This window comes from Lygodium microphyllum, chromosome 20, assembly GCF_053477565.2.
Source record: "Lygodium microphyllum isolate KBCC chromosome 20, Lygodium_microphyllum_v1.1.10, whole genome shotgun sequence".
NCBI classification, from domain to species: domain Eukaryota; kingdom Viridiplantae; phylum Streptophyta; class Polypodiopsida; order Schizaeales; family Lygodiaceae; genus Lygodium; species Lygodium microphyllum.
The window spans coordinates 54,047,398-54,069,059 of NC_141154.1; the positions used below are offsets into that span (position 1 = coordinate 54,047,398).

The window sequence follows — 21,662 nt, forward strand, 5'->3', positions numbered from 1 at the left end:
TCTCTCATTTTTTTGAAAGGTTGAGAACTAAGGATTTTTTCCAAAATGAACAAGTTTTAGGTCCATCTTTTTGCAAACCCCTGAAGTGTGAACTCTGGATAAGAGAATCAAACTTCAGTACATGCCTTATAGTATTAGTGTTTATTTTTGAAAGTCCCCTAGGTTTTTTCCATTGAAGGGCTCGTGAACAAGTGCCTTTCTTGTGGAAGGGCTTTTTCAAAATTTTGACATTCGAAAGATATGTATTCTAAAATTTGCATTTCTAGCTAATAGAATAGTATTTGAGAAAAAAAAAACTATGACATTTATATAAGCCATCTTGTTAATTTTTTGTGTCCATTAATTTACAAAAATCTAATACCAACATGATATGTAAAACTTAGTACAACATATGAGTAATTATTTAAGCATTAAAAAATTATAATGCTATCACCAAAAATTAAATTGCAATGCCAGGTTGAGGCTAAATCTCAATCAATTAAGATAGTCTAGAAAGGCAACAAGATAGCTCTACAATCATCCATCGTCTCAAATGAAATAGCAATATAATCAAAGCACACCATTACTTATACTTTCTTATATCAACTATGTTGCTACCACATTAACATTGTGATGAGCTTTTAATCTATCCCATGTTGCATAGATGGCATCCCAATCAACATTTATAGGGTCCTTAACACCATTATATGAAAGGAACATGAGTCGATTCAAGCTCTCGAGTGACAATCTATTGCGATCATTGGACTTGATATGATTCATTTTGGAGAAACCTCTCTCACAATCAATCGTGCTTGCAACAATGACCAAACACACGTGCCATAAATACCCTTCTATAGCAAGGTTTGTAAAATCATACCCTTCTCTAAGAAAGGTAAGTTTTTTAACCAGCCCTTCCATAACAAGGTCGAGAGGCACTGCACACCCTTTTAAAAAAACCCTAGTCTGTATCACAACAAAATAGCGAGATCCGGTGACATACGTATTGGGAGGTCTTCATATCTGGCCTACAAGAAAAGAAACGCGTGTGTAAATCATTTGATGTTATTTATTTTTAAAATAATCAAGCAATTTTCTTCTCAGTTGTCCTCCTTGACCTTGAGAGGAAAAAGACCCACTCGCTATCCCGATTCCTGTTCGAGGAAGTCTATATAGGCGCTGCAGGTAAAGGTTATGGCAGCTTTGGCGATTGCAAATTTGCAATCTGGCAGAGGGAGAATGAGAGAGGATATGATAAGCTGACATACACACTAGGGGGGAAGGCGAAATCAGCAGATTTGCCATTCTCTCATCATCTTATCCTTCATCAGAGTCATATTATCTCACGCACTTGGTCGTTCGTTATGTAACCGGTCACTCGTTCTCTATTGACGAAGCAAATGCCATGGCAGAAGAGCCTCCCCACTCGGTTCCTCCAATGACTTCCTCGTCTGCTTCCATCAGATGGGCATGCATACCCTTTCACATCCTTGATGACTGGCAGTCTGCTTCAAAGAAGAGGAAGCAGGACCAGCTCCTCATACCAGCTGCCTCCCAGACCCACATCTCTGACATCCCAGAGCCCCTTGTGGCTGCCATCTTCAGTCTCATCTCAGATGTGCGCACCCGGAACTCAATGGCGCTCGTGTGCACCCACTGGTACAGCTTGGAGAGGGCCACGCGCCTCCAACTCTGCCTCAGAGGCAACGCGAGCGACCTCTACCTTGTCCCTCGGTCCTTCCAGGCAGTAGAGCATCTTGACCTCTCCCAATGCTCTCCTTGGGGTTGCTCGCTCTTCCAATCCGTCCCTGAGCGTGCATTCGTTGTTGGGCACCTGCTCCAGCAGGCCTTTCCGCGCGTGCAACATATTGTTGCCTATGTGCGTGACGCTCGTGATATCGAAATGGTAGCATGCTTCTGGCCTGACCTACAATCGATCACGCTCATCAGATGGCATCAGAGGCCCATCTTGCCAGATGAAACTAGTGGTCCGGGGATGGAGTTTCTCTACTTGATGCGGATATGCAAGGGTCTTCGGGATCTTGACCTCTCACAGTTCTATTGCTGGACTGAGGACATACCCCCAGCCTTACAGATGGAACCTGATGTCTCCAGCAACCTTCGAAGTCTAAACCTATCAAGGGTCTCAGGGGATGGTTTCAAGGCATCAGAGGTAGCTGCCATCACGAATAGCTGCAGAAATTTGGAGGAGCTTCAAATTGTCCTTGTTTTTGATCCTCACTACCTCGATTTTGTAGGGGATGTCACTCTTTTGCAGATAGCAACAGATTGCAAGAAGCTGAGGGTTCTTCAGCTTCTAGATAGCGCTGTTTTCAATGATGTACGGGAAGAACCAAATGAGGGCTTTGCAGTCCGTGATGCTCAGATTACTGTGCAGGGTCTTGTTGCAGTTTTTCAAGCTCTTCCTTTGTTAGAGGATCTCAAGTTTATACTCTCTCTGAATGTGAGGGATGCTGCACCTGCTTTAGAAGTGCTTGCTACTCATTGTAAGAGGCTAACTTCCCTCAGCCTTGGCCACTTCCATGGATTGTACAGGGGACCACAGTCAGGAGGAATCGCATTATGTAGGAGTCTAAAAGAATTGATGATAAGGAATTGCGCGGATCTGGATGACACAGGCATGACAGGAATTGCAAATGGATGCACTGGACTCCACAAATTAGGTCTGCAATTTTGTAAAGAGGTCTCCAGAGCTGGTTTGCATGCCTTAGCCCACAAACTACAACAAACACTCAAAGATGTTAGGGTTTCTTGCTGTTTGCTGATGAATGCAGTGGACACACTTTGGGCAGTGCAGCCTATTCAGGGCACCATTGAGCACTTACATGTTGATTGCTTGCTGGATGCTGATTTTGCAGCAGAAGAAGGGAGTGTTCAGGAGCTGTATAGGAGACCCTTTCATGTAAACCCACATGCAGCAGCAACGAGAGCAAATAATTCATACTCAGCTGATGGAAGTATAGGCAGCACAAGGTCATGGCAGTCTGAAAGCTACAGCCAGGATGATTGTGGTCAAACTGGCAATATCCCACTTAGTACTGATCTTAATTGCTCCCTTTCAGTAAACAAAGCTGTTTACGAAGAACAAGAGCCTTCCGCATTGAGACCCAGAGAACGAGAACTTTCTGCATGGAGACCCTCTGATGTAAGCCCTATTTTGAGCAGCCACAACTCCAGTATGGAAGATAGGCCCACAAATGGCCTGGGTTCGGGGGTTGTGTCTGAGCCAGGTAGCAGTAGACAGGTTGGAGAAGATGCAGTAAGAGCATCTCTTCCTGAAAGGCCCCTGTTAGAGACTGATGATGATTCTGCAATCTACATGCTTCCTGACTTCTCTCTTGATTTCTCCAGCAAGGAATGGACTAAGCTGAAGTCACTCTCTTTGTGGATACCTGTGAGTGAGTTACTGTCTCCTTTACCACAAATGGGTTTACAACTGTGCCCCTCTCTGCAAGAGGCACAAATAAAGGTCGAGGGAGACTCTAGAATGTGTCATAGGCCCAGAGCTCGAGTGGCAGGCATCTCAGCTCTTGCATCTTACCCCATGTTGACAAGGCTTTCTTTGGACTGTAGTGAAGTCGTAGGATATGCATTGAGTGCTCCTTTGGGCCACATGGAATTGAGCTTATGGGAGCGGTGGTACCTTCAAGGTATTCAGAATTTGAAGCTTAGCGAGCTCGACTATTGGCCGCCTCAAGATAGGGATGCCAACCGGAGAGGGTTGTCACTTCCTGGCGCTGGACTCATATCACAATGTATGATGCTGAGGAAGCTTATCCTGCATGGGACCATTAACGAACATTTACTAAAAATGTTTCTGAATATACACAACCTGAGGGATGTGCAGCTGAGGATAGATTACTATCCTGCCCCAGACATTGATTTAAATACAGAAATGAGGGCAGATGCTTGCAAAAGATTTGAAGTTGCTTTGGCTGAACAGGGTTTTCCAGATTGACATGTTCCCTGCCTCGAGCATTGGTTTACATACACCTGTCTGGAGATGGTGCTATTTGATATGCTGGCTTAGGATGACTGCTGTTCATTTGCTGGCTTAATATGACTGCTGTTGATGTTACCGTTCTCTTTGAAGCCTACTTGGAGGACTTCTGTTATATTTCGTATAGTCTGGATCATTACAATCTTTTCTTTATTCTTCTGAAGGCAAGGCAGCCCCTTATAGTACCTGCCAGCTTGATGTGATGTGCTCTGCCTCCACCTCATGGTGCCGGCTAATGATGACTACTGCGAATTTTTTGCGTCTAGACTCTAGTTCATGAACTTCTGATCTTATGCATCTCTTTTGGGTTGTCTGGATCATTGACCATCCCTTTTTATATTCTTCTGAAAGTGAAGCAGCTTTTATAGTGCCTGCTAGCTTGATGGCCCTAGCAGAGTGAAATCAAAGTCATGGGCAAATGCATTATCAATATTGGAAAATAATCAGTCTGTCATTGTAGCGGCACTCTCTAGATGATCTGAATTCTTCTTCTTCATGTTTTTCTTGGTGCTGTATTAAGGATTCTCTTCAGATCTTGTAGGCTTAGGCCCCTAGGGAGTGTTTTTTTAATTGGTAACGAAGTCAGAAGTGTGGTTGGCTAGTTTTGACTGAAGCACATACAATGAGACCTTGGAGCTTGCATTCTTTTTCTCAGAGATTGTGTTTGACAACGATGGGAAAAAATGAGTCTAAACTCACGCAATTAGGAGTGAAATCTGATCATTACCAGGCTTTAGCTTATGGCTTGAAGGTCAAGCAAGGCAGAAGTAGACACACTTCATTTTGTATATATTATTGCTGAGGATTAGTCATTGATTTGAGTGTTTTTTTAGAATGTGCACAAGTTGTATTATAAAGTAAAAATTTGCATCATCAAAAATTGGTTAGCCACGCAGCCTGCCTCTAAACCAAGGATTTCATGAGTTTGCTTACAGACACCAAAGCTTCATCATTTCTAGACAATCTCTTCAACGAAATTGAAGCTTCCGAAAAGATGCTCTGGTATCTGTGAGCATCCCCTTAGAGCTCTTCGCACGATCATGAACACAATCATTTCCAAAAGCTCAGGTTTGAATTGCTAGTCCTCTTACTATAGTCCAAATTCCTTCCAATACTTCATTAAAAATGTCTCTCCCCTAGTAGTGCCTGTCTCCAGCTGATAGTCTAGTGCAGCTTGATCTTCTCTATGCTGTTCTGAATATTCCTCCGTAATGCCCAAACTTCAGTGCGCTCCCAAAATAAGTGTTTGACAGTTTCCTCTTCTCTACCACACAGTGGACAGGAAGGACAGCAATTTATCAATGTGCTAATACTATCCTGGGTGGGCATCTTATTAGCCACGACCCTCTGTAAGAGCACATAAAATTTTGGGGATAGGGTGGCTTTAAAGGCTTTCTTCAATAGTTTCTTCCAGGTCATCATTGTAGCCCTTAGCTCCTCTTTCTCCCAACTCTTTACTGCTTTCAGGAACCATCTGCTGTTTGGCTCCTTGAGATCTCGTTTCTTCATTTCTAATATAGGCTTGCCTTTATTGTTTACCCAATATTTGAAGGGGGTCCCATGATCCATCCTTGACATTGGTAGATGTGGGCCAATCATCCTTCTCCTTCATCAGGATCTCAGCTGCAGCCAGGCATCCTCCTGATTCAGCCTCTACCTTGCTACAATCTGCTCCACAGATAAGAAGGCTTGTTGATTATGGCTCCAAAGGTCACTCTAGTAAGCCAAGCCTTTATTATGCAGCTTATGGCTTAGCCTAGTATTCACTCTTGCTGGGATGAAGCCTCCTTCATAAGGCTGATCACTCAACCAGATGCCTCGACACAATGAATCATCCCCTTTTTTCATGTCAGCCCTGTTGCCCTTGTGGCCAAACCACCAAGACCCACGGACTGCTTATTGCTTCAAGCCTTTCAAGCCGAGAGCTATGGCTACCTCTCACATAGCCATGCGCACTCTTTCACACATCAATGTAGTGACCTTACCTTTGAGTCCGATCGAGTACCTCCTCCCATGAATTTGCCGATGGCTTCATGATTCAAGATGCAACTTCAAGCAAGCTCCATCTCCAAGCTCTGAGCTTCGACCTTCATAGACATGTGCGCAAAAAGGTGAAAGAGAAAAAGAAGAAGATGAAGAGAGGAGAACAAGAGCTTCTCCACGGTCCCTTACTCCCTCGCATACACTCTCCCTCTCTCACACTTCCTCTCTCCCTATTTCATGCACAAGAAGGAAGTAATAGCAAGACAAAAGAAGAGAGTAAGTTTGGCCACACAAAAATGAGCTTCTTTATTCATTTTTTGACTTATATACATGCCCTTATCCCTTTCTTGGGCGGCCATTCCCTTTTTTGGTCCGGCAATTGTCCCTTCCTCTACTCTCTTTTATTCTCCTTTATATTAGTGTACGCCTTAACTTGCCTATCTCATTCTTTACAATTTGCACGGGAGAGAGCCCGCTACTCTTTTATAAAATGAATTGCAATGCGTCCGATGCTTTTTTTGCTAGCATATCATGGTGTGCTTACTATCGTGTGCTTCTTTTTATGTTCAAGACTTTTTTCCGCACTTCGTATCTTCAATTTTTTTCGAGAGTGCATTTTTTGGTTGTGCATTTCTCTTTTGTTTTTCTCTCGCCTTGGGATTGCCTTTCATTTTTTATTTTTCGGCTTTTCTATCTTGGTCTTTGGAGGGTGTAACATTACCCTCCCCTCCTAGCTAGGTGCCAATTCCATGGCATCTGAGGGTAGGGCCTGAGTTTGCAAAGGGTTGATGAGAAATGATCCTTGGGGTTGTTAGGGAGGTAGGCGTGGGGGATACACCTATAAGAAATCATCTATATAATGTGCGTTCAAAGGATATTGAGAAATATCATTTTTTTACGTGCTATAAGGATATAAAATAATTATTTTTACTTAACTAAACTTACAAGTTATAATTAAAAAATCCCTTTTATAAATATAATAATGTAAATTGAACTAAATAGAATACCATTTCCTTTGAACTCACATGGTATTTTACATGTTTTATAAGGTGGATTCCTCGAGGAGATAGGTCACATTGGGCATGCTTTATAAAGTGAGTTTGGGAGGTTACGGATGGCAAAGATAGATGATTGGTTGACGAAGGCCTTCATAGGCATTGGTTTGTCATACGGCTATACAATGTTCTTGAAAAGAAAAAGAGTGTACTTTCTAAGGGGTTGTGTCTATCTTACCGTGCAGCACGCTGTGCAAGTGATGGTGGAACTGGGAGATGTGTTGACGAGCCTAAGGCGTTGTCCCACACTTAAGGAACCGGTTCGTGTAAATGGAGGTGTTGTGCGTGACTTAGGGAGACAGGTCTATCGATTATGTCCTACCCTTGATGTGCCCTAAGTTGTGATGTGGGGGAGGGGTTGGTGTGGTCCCTAGGTGCAGTGCTTGTGATGCTCCTAGAGTACAAATGGGTTGATTTTATTATTGTGTTTCTTTCATTTTCACTTCTTATTCTTTTCCTTTTTCTTTCTTCTTTTTCTTTTTCTTTTCTTTTCCTCCCTTGTTTTTTTGGAATTATAAAGCGAGTGCACTAAGAAGCATCCCGTTCATGAACAGGAGCCAGGCGCTGCGTGACAACTTGAGGGCTTTGCTTAGGAAGGTCATGCTTTGCAAATACCCCTTTAAGTTAGCTTTTACATTGAGTGTAGTAGATGAAAAAAAGATGTGGTTACACCCAGTGAATTTACTGTCACTCATGTCTTCTAAGAGGTTCATACAAAATGCTGGCAAGAGGGTGGCTCTCATAATGAGACGCATCGTTGCACTGCTATTTATCTCAGCATTCATATTAAAAAAGAGTGGTGGCAACCATTCTTCCTTTGTAGTAGGTTTTTTTAAATATAATATTTATAATAGACGGAGATAGTTACATGTGGTGACGAAGGTGGGATCGGGGCATGAGGAGAAGTCTTTGAGGAAACATGTTATGGATAGGCAGACGTCCTCTTTGGTGAAGATTGGGCTTTCTTTAGGGGTTGGGGTATTTATGTTGTAGATCAGAGGGAAGTCGTACCTACCATGCACCTTCAAGTTGAAGTCAACTCCAATCCTTCTCGGGTAGGGCATGTAGGTAGGATCATCTCATTCATGCGGTAGAGTGTTGCAAAAAGCCATTCAGGTCTCTAAGTTAGAGTCCCAAATGTTTCTATGCCACCTAGGCTGAGCTTCATATCCCTCCACTCGCTGGGGTACCTCCACCGCCTTATCTTTCTAGTAATCTATAGGTTCTTGCTGCTACCACGTGGGGTGTCTCATGCATTCTTCTAGCCATCTCCTTCTTAGCCTTGCTGAATGCTTAACAATATCCTCCACTACCCTAGGACATAGTACTCTATCCAATGTACGAGGGAAGGTGCTAGAGAACTCGAAAGGGTGGCTGCGGTTTTCCAATTGCTCCCACATTGCAAGTTCCTAGCCCTAGTTCACAAGGTTGTACTCCTTGATTTGAGGGATGGCCACCTCTGGAACTTGCAGTGTCTTGGCTTGGAGCTTTTTGCGGGCGAGTTCCACCTATTCTTTGCATTTGTGCCTCATCTCCACCATCCGTTCAGGTGGCATAGCTTCCTCCCCTTGCTCTTCTGGCTATGCTTGTGGCTGTAGTGAGGGGCTTGGTTATTGCACTTGTTCTTCCTCTCGTTGATCTTATTCAAAATCAGGCCCTTCTTCTTGAATCGGCTTTATTGGCTCTTGTTGAGACGACTGCACTTGGTGCTCTGGCTCCCCAAGCCCTAGCAATGCGAGTTTCTGTGAGGTTAAGCTAGCTGAAATTAGATGGGCTCGTTGCTCCTCTACTCCCAAGCTGGTGCTAGGCTTGAGTACCTTGCCATGGAGTTCATGTTGCAACCCCCTCGCCAATTCTAGTTTTCTTTCTACTTCTTCCAATGTTTCTTCTCCACCTGACTAGGTGACATTCAACACTATGCTAAAAAATGTGTGTTGTTGCTCTAGCTTCTTGTCTTGACACATTCAACACTATGCTAAAAAATGTGTGTTGTTGCTCTAGCTTCTTGTCTTGACAGTCACAGCTTTGCTTTCCACCAAGAGGCGTTCACTCTTGGAATGGGCCAGCTTGTAAGAAGCTAAGTCTTTGACTTTGTCTTTGTTCTTGGCTACCCATTCCTCTGCTTTCTCTTTCATTTTCTCTAGACCTTGATTTTGGTATCAGGCTAGAGTGGTGATCACTTGCTCCTATTCCCATCACAATGTGTGCATTTGTTACTACTCTTGGTTTTTATGTTCTACTTGTTCCCTCAGTATGGCTTGCTCGTGGAGAGTTTCTTGAAGTTGGTTGTGTAGCTCTACCAGCTTCTTTGCGGTCTCCTCATCTCTTTGGGTTCTTACTGCATACAGCTCTGTCCTTGCCTCTTCTCTTTGCCTCTTCAACTCCGTAATTTTTAGCTCTAGGCACCTCTTTTCCCTGGAGTTGAAGACACACATGTTTTCTAGGGCAATGAGGTTACCTCTTTCTTCATCGTATAGGTCCTTCTAGCTTTATTCTCCCTGTCTTGTCTTTAAGGCCTCTTTCAATGTCATCATATCTCTATTGATGATATCACCCTTTTTTTTTCCACTTGGTAGGTTACAAAGGCGATCTTCTCTTCTTCTAGCTCTGCAAGTGCAACCTTTTTCTCTTGTCATCTTGTTGAGTTAGCTTTGAAGTTTTTTAAACCGATTCATCATGATTTATTATTGCACATGACTGAATGCATCGAAGTAGTTGACACTTCTAAGCGGGGTACCTATGGCCCTTGGTGTGATTCTACATCTCCTGTTGCTGGCCTCTTCATTCCTATAAGGAGAGCTCCTTCGCTAGGTGTAGGTGAATTTCTTGAACTTTGCTTACTAACTATTGCACCCAGGCCATGACGTTGCTTTCATTGATCGCCCCTTCAGTAATTCCTTGTGTCGGGGTGATTGTATGGGTAGCTATGATTGGTGGGATCGGGTGTAGAGGGGCTTTACCCTGGCCTTCAACCACCGGTCTTGGTTCTGCATCTTCAGCTGCCTGTTATGCTCGTGCTTGGTATGCCATCTCATGTTAGGCTCATCATTGCCAATTCTTGAGATCAGGAGGGTTGCTCCACTGATCTCTGAATGTCCAAGGAAATCTCCTCCTATTGCCTTAGTCGTTCTTCCTCATCTTCTTATTTCTTCCTGCGCTCTTCTTCAAGCCTTTTCGATTCCTCCTCCACCCTTTGCAGCTCTCTGTTTTCTTCAGAGGTGGACCGGATTCTTCTTATGGGGATTTTAAGAGTGATCTTTTTTCCCCCTAGCTCAACAACTTTGAACCATGCTGCTTGTTGATTGTCCTCTCACTCGAGGTTTCTTGCTGTTGAGAGGATCAGTTAGTCTCCTTTTCATTTGCAACTCTTTCTCTATTGTCTTGTTGTTCCTTGTGGAATTTGTCCTTTCCTTGTTCTCTTGTTGAAAGTGAGATAGTCGGGCTTGCTGGGGTGGGGGAGTGATGCTTCTCTTGGATAGGCGACGGCTTCGGGTTCTTTTCTACTACTTCTTTTTCTACCTCTCCCAAGGCTTTTTGAATGATGACCGCTAGTACTCCTCTAAAGCCTATAGTTGAAGCCTTGGAAGTAGGTTTTTTACTCTCTGACTCCGTTGTGGTAGCCGGAGACTCCCCTCCTGCTGCCCTTGGTGATGTGGCTAGTACCTTTGCCGATGCCTGTATTATCTTCCGGACGATATAGGCGTTCCATTTTACCTCGTCCAAGGGGTTTGCTACAAGGCTCTTCAACAATGGTACGCCTATTCTATTCATAAGAGTGTTATAACTCTGGCTTGAGAAGAGGGTATGGACCATTTTTGCTTACAGTCGAATGGTAGGGTTAGGAATGTTAGCTAGGCTGATCCCATAATTTGTATAGACCTTCATTTTGTCCATTCCAAGTATCCCGTATACGTCCCTCTTTGGCCTTTTCCTTGGCTTCTCTACTAATCCCAGGGCCTTATCCACAATTTCTGGATTAAAGGCAAATTTTACCCTTCTAGAGATTTCTCATTGCTTGATGGTTACCGTGCAGGTGTTCCTTTGGATAGCAAAAGTTCTCATCAATTCTATGCATTTGTTGTCGGTCATCCCACCTCTTCTAGGTACTTGGTAAAATTACATCCTTCTGTCATCTGTGCCATTACCTCTTCGGATGTCACTGCTCATTCCAGATTGTGGATGCACACTTTTCTTACCATTCGCTCAAAGTTTTAAATCACCTGGTCAATGATCTTCGATTGAAACTCATCGAAGCATTGTATGTATTCTATGGATAAGTGACACTTTCGTCTGATTGCCAGCTTGCATTGAGTGCAAGGATATATGATATATCGATTAAGATACGCCTCACAATCTTGGACATCACGACCATCATCGTTTTCCATTTGGTCTATGTTATGGCAAACAATAGGTTTTTGTTCCCCTCATTGGTGATCTTCCTCCATTTTAATCTATACTCCTCTTTCTCTCCCTTTCCCTTTATTTGTTTTCCTCCATCCATCTCTCTTTGTCCATTTGGCTCCCTTCATCCTTCTTTATTTCTCTCCCCACCCCCTCTCTCTCTCTCTCTCTCTCTTTTCCTCCCTTCATCCTTCTTTGTTTCTCTCCCCCCTCTCTCAATGTTTCTTTCTCTCCCCCATCTTTCCTCCCACTCTTATTTCTTTTCTCTTTTTCTTTCCCTCCCTAGTTCTTCTCTCTATTTCTTTCTCTTTTCCTCTCCCCTCTCACTCAATGCATCTTGTTACAATTAAAGTGAAAGATAGAAAATAAAAAACTTATAAAACAAGGACATTGAAAGACCCTCTCTCCCCACCTCTCTTTGTGTCTCCCTTTATTTTATTATCATTACATTCTCTATAATTCTCTTGGTTTTTCCATTTTTCTCTCTTTCTCTCTCTCTCTCTTGCTCTCTATTTATTGTTCTCTCTCTCTCTCTCTCTCTCTCTCTCTCTCTCTCTCTCTCTCTCTCTCTCTCTCTCTCTCTTTTTCTCCCTAGCTCCTCCACCTCTTTTTCTCCCCCTTCCTCCCTCTCTTTTCTTTTCACTCTCCTTGCGAGTCTCCTTAACCAACCCTTTTCTTCCACCTCTTCCTTCACTCTCTGTTTCTCTTTCTCTTCCCCTCTCTTTCTTTCTCTCTTTCTCTTTCCTTGCTGCCTCTCTCTTTGTTTCTCTCCTCCTCTCATTGTTTCTCTCACTTATTCTCCTCTCCCCCTCCCTTCATATCTCATTTCTCTCTTCCTCTCTCTCTTTGTTACCCTTCCCCCCTTTCTCTCTCTTTCTCTCTTCCTCTCCCTTCATATCTCGTTTCTCTGTCTCTCTTACCTTTCCTCTTTTTCTGTCTCTCATTCTCTTTTCCTCTTCCTTCCTTCTTCTTCCTTCCTCCTTTCCTCTCTCTCTTTCAATGCATCTCATGACAAAGAAAAAAAAGAAGAAGAAAGAAAACACAAAAACAAAGCAAGAAGAGACAATGTACATATTACAAAGGCTTGACAATGAAATCTTTTCCGCCTCCTCTTCGCGATGCCCTTTCTTTCTCCCTTGCGTACTTCTCCCTCTTCTTTGCATATGACAACTGTGGTGGCACGCGGTGAGGAGCTCTTCTTCTCTCTCTTTCCCACTTTCTCTTCCTCTCCCTCCCAATGCAAAAAAATCTCTCACTCTCTCAAAAATGTTTGCGGCAAGTGTCACACTCGGATTTTTACAACTTTTTTGTTTCTCATACGGGCGTTGCTATTTGCATCGCAATTAGAGTGGCTAAGCATTGTTATCAACGTCACATTTTACGTCACTATCTATGTCACTATCTGCACCACTAATTAATTTAGTAACACAGATAGCAATGCTATTTGCGACACAAATAGAGACACTTCTATTTTGCATCGCAAACCAGCATCACTATGTCCCCATTCCCTTTGTACTGTATAATCTTATGGCATGATAACAACTCTTCTTAGATCCTTGTCTTGGCTAGTAGTGCACCATATCTTCTAATTTCTCTTTCTTTTGCTCTCAAGATATGATGCAAGGAGGGACTTTCGATTTGGTGCGGATTTGTCTATTCACACTATATCTTTACTCTCACTTGACATGTTGGATTCCAAGATATTCCAAGGTTTTCCAAATTTGCAAACATAGAAGAGGGAAAGAAGAAGGTTGTCTATAGGTCAAGAGGTGTAGTTAGTGCTCCAGCATCTTTGGCTCCTAAAATTCCTTATGCTTCTTCTCCATGCTCAACAACAAGTGTGGGAATGTCTAAGAAATATCCAAGTAAAGATAAGTCACATTTGAGAGTTTGTCTCAAATCATAGAGGTTACTCCCTCAAAAAGACTTGGAATTTCTTCTTTAGAAGAATGGCATGGAGTTGTCTTATTATGCAATCACAAAGGATATTTTCAACATTGATTGGGATTGATCATGCATTGAAGTTTCACAAAAACTTTTGTATGGAGGACTTTGCTAAGCTTAAAAGTTTAGCATTCACTATGGTTGAAAAGGATACAAAGTAATATATTCATATACCTATTGGTATCTCAGCTCTATAGAGAAGTTTGTGTTCACAAGGAAGTGTGGAACTCATTCTCTTGACTGATTTTGTGCAACATATGTGTTTTGCTCTACTGATTCTAGGAAATGCAGGTTGGTATTAAAGTCTACTACATTTATTGTGTATACTCTTATTAAATATCCTATAAGAGCTAATGAACAACAATTGGAGGTAGCAAAGTCTTCTAGCTTCTACCTGGTGGCTGGATGAGCTGGTAGATGAGAAGGATATAGATGAGTGTGTAGACCCTTAGCGCGAAGCATCTATTGTTGAGAATGTAGATGTTTCTAAATGCAGAGTTGAGACCATTATTGAAGAAAGCCATGCAAATGCAAATATTATGTTGGACTCCCCTTGCTATATCAATCCTTGTCTACCAATTATTCCCATAAAGGACAAGGAATACATACTAATATCATACATCCAAAGGCTCTTTAATCTAAAAAAGGATTATCTAGCAATCATAATAGAGGCATTCGATGCTGCAAATGGCATAGTTGATGCCAAGAATGGATTTAATGAAGAGTTACTTAAACTAGATACAAAAATGGTAGGTGAAAAGTTTATTGATGTAGGGGATGCCCCTTCTCTTTGTTTCAACAAAGCAAGTTATGTTAAGAAAGAGTTGGGGATTACTGATGAGAAGTTTGATCATCTTCAAGATCGACTTGGAATTTCCAATTTTGGAAGAGAACAATCAGAGTATGTTAAAGAATTTTCGTATGCAATAAGTATGAGACATCCTTGTAGATTATCATAATTCCTTTGGTAGCAAAATGATTCAAAATAGAATAATATCTTATAGTTAATAAATAATATAATTTTAATAATAATGATGTAAAAGATTATAGGAGATGTATGTAAACATAATTGGTTAATAACTGTGGTCAAATTAAAGGAAAACAATATAGGTATATACTCGGGGGAGGGGGGGGGTCACTCATGAATAGTATGTATATATAACATGAGTTCAAAATAAGGGGTTTTTAAAACACCATTTTTATGCATTTTTTACATACAGAAGGGTGTCATATAAAGGGGTTACTTACAGATTGAATAGAAAAGGGTTGTGTTTAATTGAAGAAAAACCCAAAGATTAGGATATTTATAAATAGGCCATGAACGCACGTTATATAGAGAATATATATATAGTGAACCCCCTGAGGGTATATAGACCTTCAATTAAAAGGATGAAATTTTAACACTAAGAGAAAACCCAAATTAACCTAAATATGTAAACAACAGGTCTCTTAATGGAGCTTTGAACAAAAGTGATAGGGGTAGTCTCTTATTATTGACCACCTTGAGTATTGCTCCTCAGCATTGTGATTAGGTATAAAATAACTTTAATAAACATGTCATGTATTCATATTCCCTCTTACTATCAGTACAATGTGTCACCAACGGATACTCCATATCACTTGTGTAAGTTTGTTATTAGAAAACCGATCCTATGTAGTAGTCAATGATGGTTTTTTATAAACATATAGTAAATACTAGCTTTCCATTACATAAAGAAGTCAGCGGAGGCATACAAGAAAAAATTGAAATTTAGGAAGAATGAAAATTGATCCCCTTAAATGACTTAGATTCAACATGACTCTCTTGTTGATCTAAAGAGTACTCAATCCAATAGGAATGCATCAAGTAATTGACAAAAACACTTTGTAGACCTAAACATTGGCATGGTTATTTTGAGGACTAGTGAAGCCCAATTGATGGGATTAACATATTGATATATATTGTGCTTTATGTCCCTTCTCCAACCCTTAAAAAGACATTTTAGTTGCCAATCTTTTACGTAGATCATAATTGGGGCTTGAAAGTCAAGTAGGCTCAATAAAGTTTTCTAAGACAAATATCCACTATAACTTGATAAAAACTAAAATGTGTAAATCTATATTTGTCATATGTTTCATGAATATTTCATGCTTAGAGTAAAATGTCTCATATATAAGAATGATATATAAGTCACATTGTATATATTATTTGCAATTTTCAAGATTTTGTCAAAAAAAGTTTGAACTTTAAATGTGTAATGATGGTATGTAGTCCTTCATTTTCATAGAAGTAGACTTCTATAATGAGTTTGTCAATAATCTTAACTAGTGGGTATATTTCACACATGTATTTGGAGTACCTAGGACTTGTACATATTTTGATTATCCCTTTGTGAAGCTTCAATAATGTTAACTTAGAGTGAAAACTAAATAATTTTTTTTTATAAGTGCAATTGAACTTGAGCCAAAATGATCATTGACAAATCATATAACATGCCTTTTTATGCACATGATTATGTAGACTCTTATATTAGATTGTACAATATGAAAAATCAATTCAAATTATATAAAAAAATGTAGGACCATTAAAGATGGCTCTTAAAAATAAGATTTCTAATATGTTGGCATGTAATTAGATACATTTTATCATATCTAATTCAACATAGCCAATCTTTCATACAAAACAATTAATTTCTTCATACAAAAAAATATTTAGTATGAAAGTATTCTTTACTACCAAAGAATTATATTTTGTAAAGATAGGATCCAAAACACAACTAAAAGTGGGGCTTGTCTTTTTGGCCAAAGCTTAAGGGTTAGAGCTATTCAACCAAAACAATAATTATGCTTGATCGTGGTCTATTCAATAAATTAGAATCTTTATTTGATGAATTAATTCTTCAAATATACTTGCATTGGTAAGCTTGAGACATTTTTTATAATTTTATTTGGAAATTTAATTTCTCAAATAAACTTGCAAATCAAGTAGTGAAGTTTAACATACTTAAAACTAAGTATAATGTTTACTAAATTAAAATGTAAAATAAGTATTAATACTTGGAAACATATATTTTATGAATAATTATTTATTTTATTGATTATTAATAATTAATTAAAAAAATACTTTTAAACATATTTAAAATTAAAGAATATTTTAAAATTATTATTATTATATCATATATTAATACTTTTGTACAAAATATTAGTGAAAATATGGTCATTAAGATATTATACAATTTATATGGCTATATTGAAGGTATAAATGTATTTTGTCATAATATGACTACATAAATACAACCTAGCTCTAATATAATACATGGCTATCAATCTCAAAAATCATTGTAAATCTATTGAGCGTGTCTATTGATGCTTTTACGGTGAAGCCTATGAGACCTTCTAAAAGTCACATATCAACTCCAAGTTGTAAATGAATAAGAAACTAGAGACATGCTTGTTTTAGAGAAATACACTAAGAGATAAGATGGATTGAGGTAAAACATGAAAGTTATGCTAAAACTACAAAGAACGATGAAAACTAATACAAGAACATGCATGGGACTAATGCAAATAGTAAAGAAGTTTGTGGCTCGCTAGAGGATGTGGTTGTTGTGATGGGGAAGGCCAAATGCTATAGATATTGGATAGCTAATTAGGGATGGGGTGGATGGCTAATTGTAAGGACTCCGTGCAAAGAAGGGAGATGGATGGGACTAAGTGAGGAGATGAAGGATGTGAGTAACGAAGGAGGTTGTGATGGGAGTAAGGGAAGAGACTGAAGTAGGTTTAGAGGGGGTTGGTGACCGTGGGGGGCATGGTGGGAAGACGAAGGTATGGTTGAGAGGGACTAAATGGGAAGGGTGAAGATAGGCCCAAGGGAGAAAACTAAAGTGGGTTTAGAGCGATGTTGGCGAGCATTAGGGGCATGAGAGAAGGTTCAGGTTATGGTAGGGATGGTTTATGGGTAGGGTATTAAAGGGATTTGGCGACGGTTTGGAGGAGGGTGATGACGCCACTGATGAGGGCGCCAAGGACGACATCGACGGTGTTTCGGACGAGGCCGCGCTTGACCACGAGGAGGCTGCCGTCTAGGAGCGACACGGGCCCCGCGGCCCGCCCGTTCGCCTGGTTGACGAGGCTGAAGTTGCCCGGCAGCGAGAAGAACGGCGGCACGTCCACCTGGGTGTTGGGCCCCACCGCCAGCGCCCCCAACGCCGATGCCGCCTCCTCGTCGGCCAGCTTCCCAACTGCCGCTCTCACAGCCACGACAGACGTGGCGCCCCACGTCGCAGCCTCCTGCTTCCAGAGAGCCCTGCTGGCCGCCGCCGCCGCCGCCGCCGCCTCCGCCTCCGCCTGAGATGACGTGCCGTCTTCAGCCAACGTGGAGGCCTGCAAGTTGATCAGGCCCACCAGCAGGACCGGCAGGGGTGACTGGTTGACAATCGTCGTCGCTGCCTGCGCGGCCCCATGCATGGCCAGCACAGCCATCACAAGCATGAGAAGCTTCACCTGGCCGCTGACATGTAAGTGCTCCATATCGATTATCGATCTATCGATATAGAGAGAGAGAGAGAGAGAGAGAGAGAGAGAGCTGATAGTGTTCCTCCGGTTGGCCTTTCCTTATATAGATGCGCAACATGTTCCATTATTGTCTCTCCCTTGCTACATCAATATTGAATGCAGGTCGCAGTAATGTTGAAAAAGGATAAAAAGCTTGGGCGGAGACATTTAACCAGAGGTGAGCTCACGCCAGCATAAAAGGTGTGAAGGACCGCCCCCCCCCCCCCCCTCCCGCCGCTCCTCCCCATGATACTAAGGGTAGATACTAATGGTAGTGCCACGCAGCTATGATACGTAACTGGACATTAAAGAATGTAGTGGGTAAAAGATACTCACATCTTTAGTAAGGAGGCAAAAGAGCATCCTGCACTATGTTCACTCTACTTGCAATACTCCCACAAAAGTCGACTTGTGACATACGACCGCCCTAATGAATTCCCCTTAGGGTTAACTCTAATCCATGACATAATATTCTAATCGGTGATCATATGCACTCTCGGTCAAACTAGAAGCTAACTAAAATGCTCTAATGATCCTTGAATTCACGTGTTGTTGTGAAGGTACCATGTATGACTTCCTCACTTCACAAACAATTTTCCATTGTACAAGAACTTCCCAAATTAACTCATATAGCCCCTTGCAAAGGGATAAGTAATATGCCTAATTCATTCAATACATCCCACTTTCAACATGCTAGCCTTCACTTATAAGATTTCATTATGACATGTGCTTCAAGGTGAATCTTATGCCTCAATGCATGCTTGGATCGAGAGTGTGCAAGCAACTATGCTACATACATACAAATAGGGATACAATCAGGGATGTGTTAGAATAGGTGGCCGATAATTTCTTATGCATTTTCCTCTCTACAATATTGCAAGCTTCACATGTTTGCCTTGTTGTATCCTTATTTGGTACATAAAAATACAACGAAACAAGGCATTAGCATTTTTTTCAATGTTGTGTGTGTGCAAATATTTTTGGCGAGTGCGCCTTTATGAAGTTTAAAGGGCCTCTCTCTCTCTCTCTCTCTCTCTCTCCCCCTTGTGTGTTTTCAAAATGAAATTAAACTTTCCCTTCTATAACAATGATATTATTATTTTACTCACACTTTATTTTAAGAGGTCATGTGATACAATTTAGTATTTGGAGGTGGGCCCTTTAAATTAGGGATTCATGAGTTTCTTTATTCTATGACATTCAAGATTGAATAGTCAAATTACAATTTCCCTTCTATAACAATGATCTTAATATTATTTTACTTACACTTTATTTTGAGAGCTCATGTGATACAATCAAGTATTTGGAGGTGGGCCCTTTAAATTAGGGATTAATGAGTTTCTTTATTCTATGAGATTCAAGATTGAACAATGAAAGAGGGAGTGGTGTGCATATCCTATACACATTCTTTTCCCCTTTAGGCATATTGGATGTAGGCTTGTGCCATCCCCCCCCCCCCCCTAATTTTAATACTTGCATAATACCCTCCCATATCATGTTGGTTCATTGAATGCCCACTAAGTTAGGGGAAAACTTTTAACTTTTTTACCTCGCCAACACACACACACACGCACACACACACACACACACACACACACACACTCTCTCTCTCTCTCTCTCTCTCTCTCTCTCTCTCTCTCTCTCTCTCTCTCTCTCTCTCTCTCTCTCTCTCTCTCTCTCTCTCTCTCTCTCTCTCTCTCTATGTAGGGAGACTGGTAGATGAAGAAAGTATAGATTTATTTGCTTAATCATTGTGGAGACTAGATTCTAGTTTTTTTAATGAAGTAGGGAATTTGGTTTCATTTCTTTGAGATAGACTAAAAATGAAGCACCTAGACCAAGTAAAATTTTAAGCTCACTTTTGTTGTTATCTCATTTTAAGCTAACAATAAGAGAAATTCTAGATCCTTTCTTGGATGCTCCATATAGGCTCTTAAGTCTTACGAGGTAGCCTAAACTAACAATCAAATTCCAGCCATCAATCATCCTCATCAAGACATCCATGTAGGACAAATGATTTGATGTTGCATTAATGTGCCAACTTTTTTTGTTTGGAATGAAGCCATATGATTCTCTCTCTCAAGAAAAACTTCTCTTTCTAACATTCTCCCTTCTCCACTCCATAAGTCTTACAAAGAATGGAAGGGTAGATTAGGATTCCTAGATTAATTAATGACTCACTAAATCCTTAGGAGAATAAAGCATGTTAATGTTAACAAAATCAAGCAAAAATTGCTATAATGCATATAGGAACCTTAGCTTTGTAGTCTAAGGGTTATAATAATCTTCTGTTCATCTTCTCCTTGCTAATACTCATGACTAGAAGGAAGGTGCTCTACTGATCATGTCTACTTGTATCCAAGCCATAGCTCTTGTTGTAATCACGATTTGGTCAAGGCATCAATAGAACTCATCAATTTCTTTGCTACCAACCATTCGTTAGACAATAGTCCCATGATTGCCCTCTGCTACCCACACTTTTGCAAGGCACCAATAGCAAGCATGGTCATCAAACAACAACCCATGACTCTTCATCCCTTTTTGCCCATGCTACCCATGCTACCTAGAAGGTGCCAACAATAGGCACTTGCTATTGTCCACATTCTCAATAGCAACTAGGCCACGAGTGCTCTAGATGATCATGTGTTTGTTGGTCTTACATCTCTTTTATTGGTCCTACCCACATGAGAACTTTCAACTATCCATGTATTGATTAGAAAACAACCCACATCTCAAAGCTTAATGCTACCCTTTACCTCTCTAGCAACATCATCTATCTTGTCTCATGTATCGTCTTCTTCATTCCTCATCATGTCCTTCATGCACTATGTTGCAACAAGGAGCATAAAGGTTTGGCCTTGAGCTCAACTTAGGAGGTCTTAGAGTTTCATCTTTTACTTTTGGCGTTTAATTAATCAAAGATTAATACAAGGTCCCCCTTTTTGAAGGATTGTTGCTTGACATAGTTGTCAATCATGCCTTTTGTTGGGCTTTCTGAGCAAGTGGGGGATGGGTGGCTAGTAGGAATTTTCAATTAAGAACTCGAGCTCTTTTTGGTGGGGGCAATGTCTCTAGGCTCTAGTGCCTTCCCAAAATTCTTGATTAGCAACGTGCATGCTAGGCATTAAAAAATTTATGAGCGTGACATCATCTGTGCCGTGTGTAAGTCACAACGGAGTTTTCCCGTGGAAATCTTGTAGGTGGTTTGATATGCCCATGGTGCTGCCATGAGCTTATGGTCCAAGTTTGAATGTGATGTTGAGATGGTCTGCGTCAATATAACTAATGAGGGTCTTGTTTTGTGGCTTTTTCTTATCCATTCTCTTGGGGATATTAATGTTCAAATCAGAGTTGAAGGCATGAGAGAGTGTGCACAAGAGGGAGAGAGAGAGCTCAAGTACAAGAACAAGATCTTGTTTAGTTAGTTGCTCAAAGTACAACTAGTACACTCTCCTCTACATTGAGTGTGTACTTTAGGCTATTTATATAGCCAGTGAAGGAGTTAGGGTTAGGGTTTCCCCTGTCCTCCAGTCCATTTACACCTAGCTACCCTAATCCTCTCTAGTGTAAGGAGAGTTCCTATGCTTATCTTTCAATATCCCCCCTCAATGCCAGGTGGCATTGGATAAAACATAATAGGATTCCTCCCCTTAATTCTCAATGAGATGCCTTTATAAATCAAGCTGCAAGAAAGGGTTATAGGTAGAGAGTGTTACAAGACTCAAAAGAGTTGCTCACCCATGGAT

General features: G+C 41.0%; 1 pseudogene; it reads left to right on the top strand.

Annotated features, from left to right (window-relative positions):
- The first annotated feature begins 1,184 nt into the window (after positions 1–1,184).
- LOC148018907 (F-box protein MAX2 homolog A pseudogene) lies at positions 1,185–4,394 on the top strand (annotated as a pseudogene).
- The last annotated feature ends 17,268 nt before the right edge of the window (positions 4,395–21,662 follow it).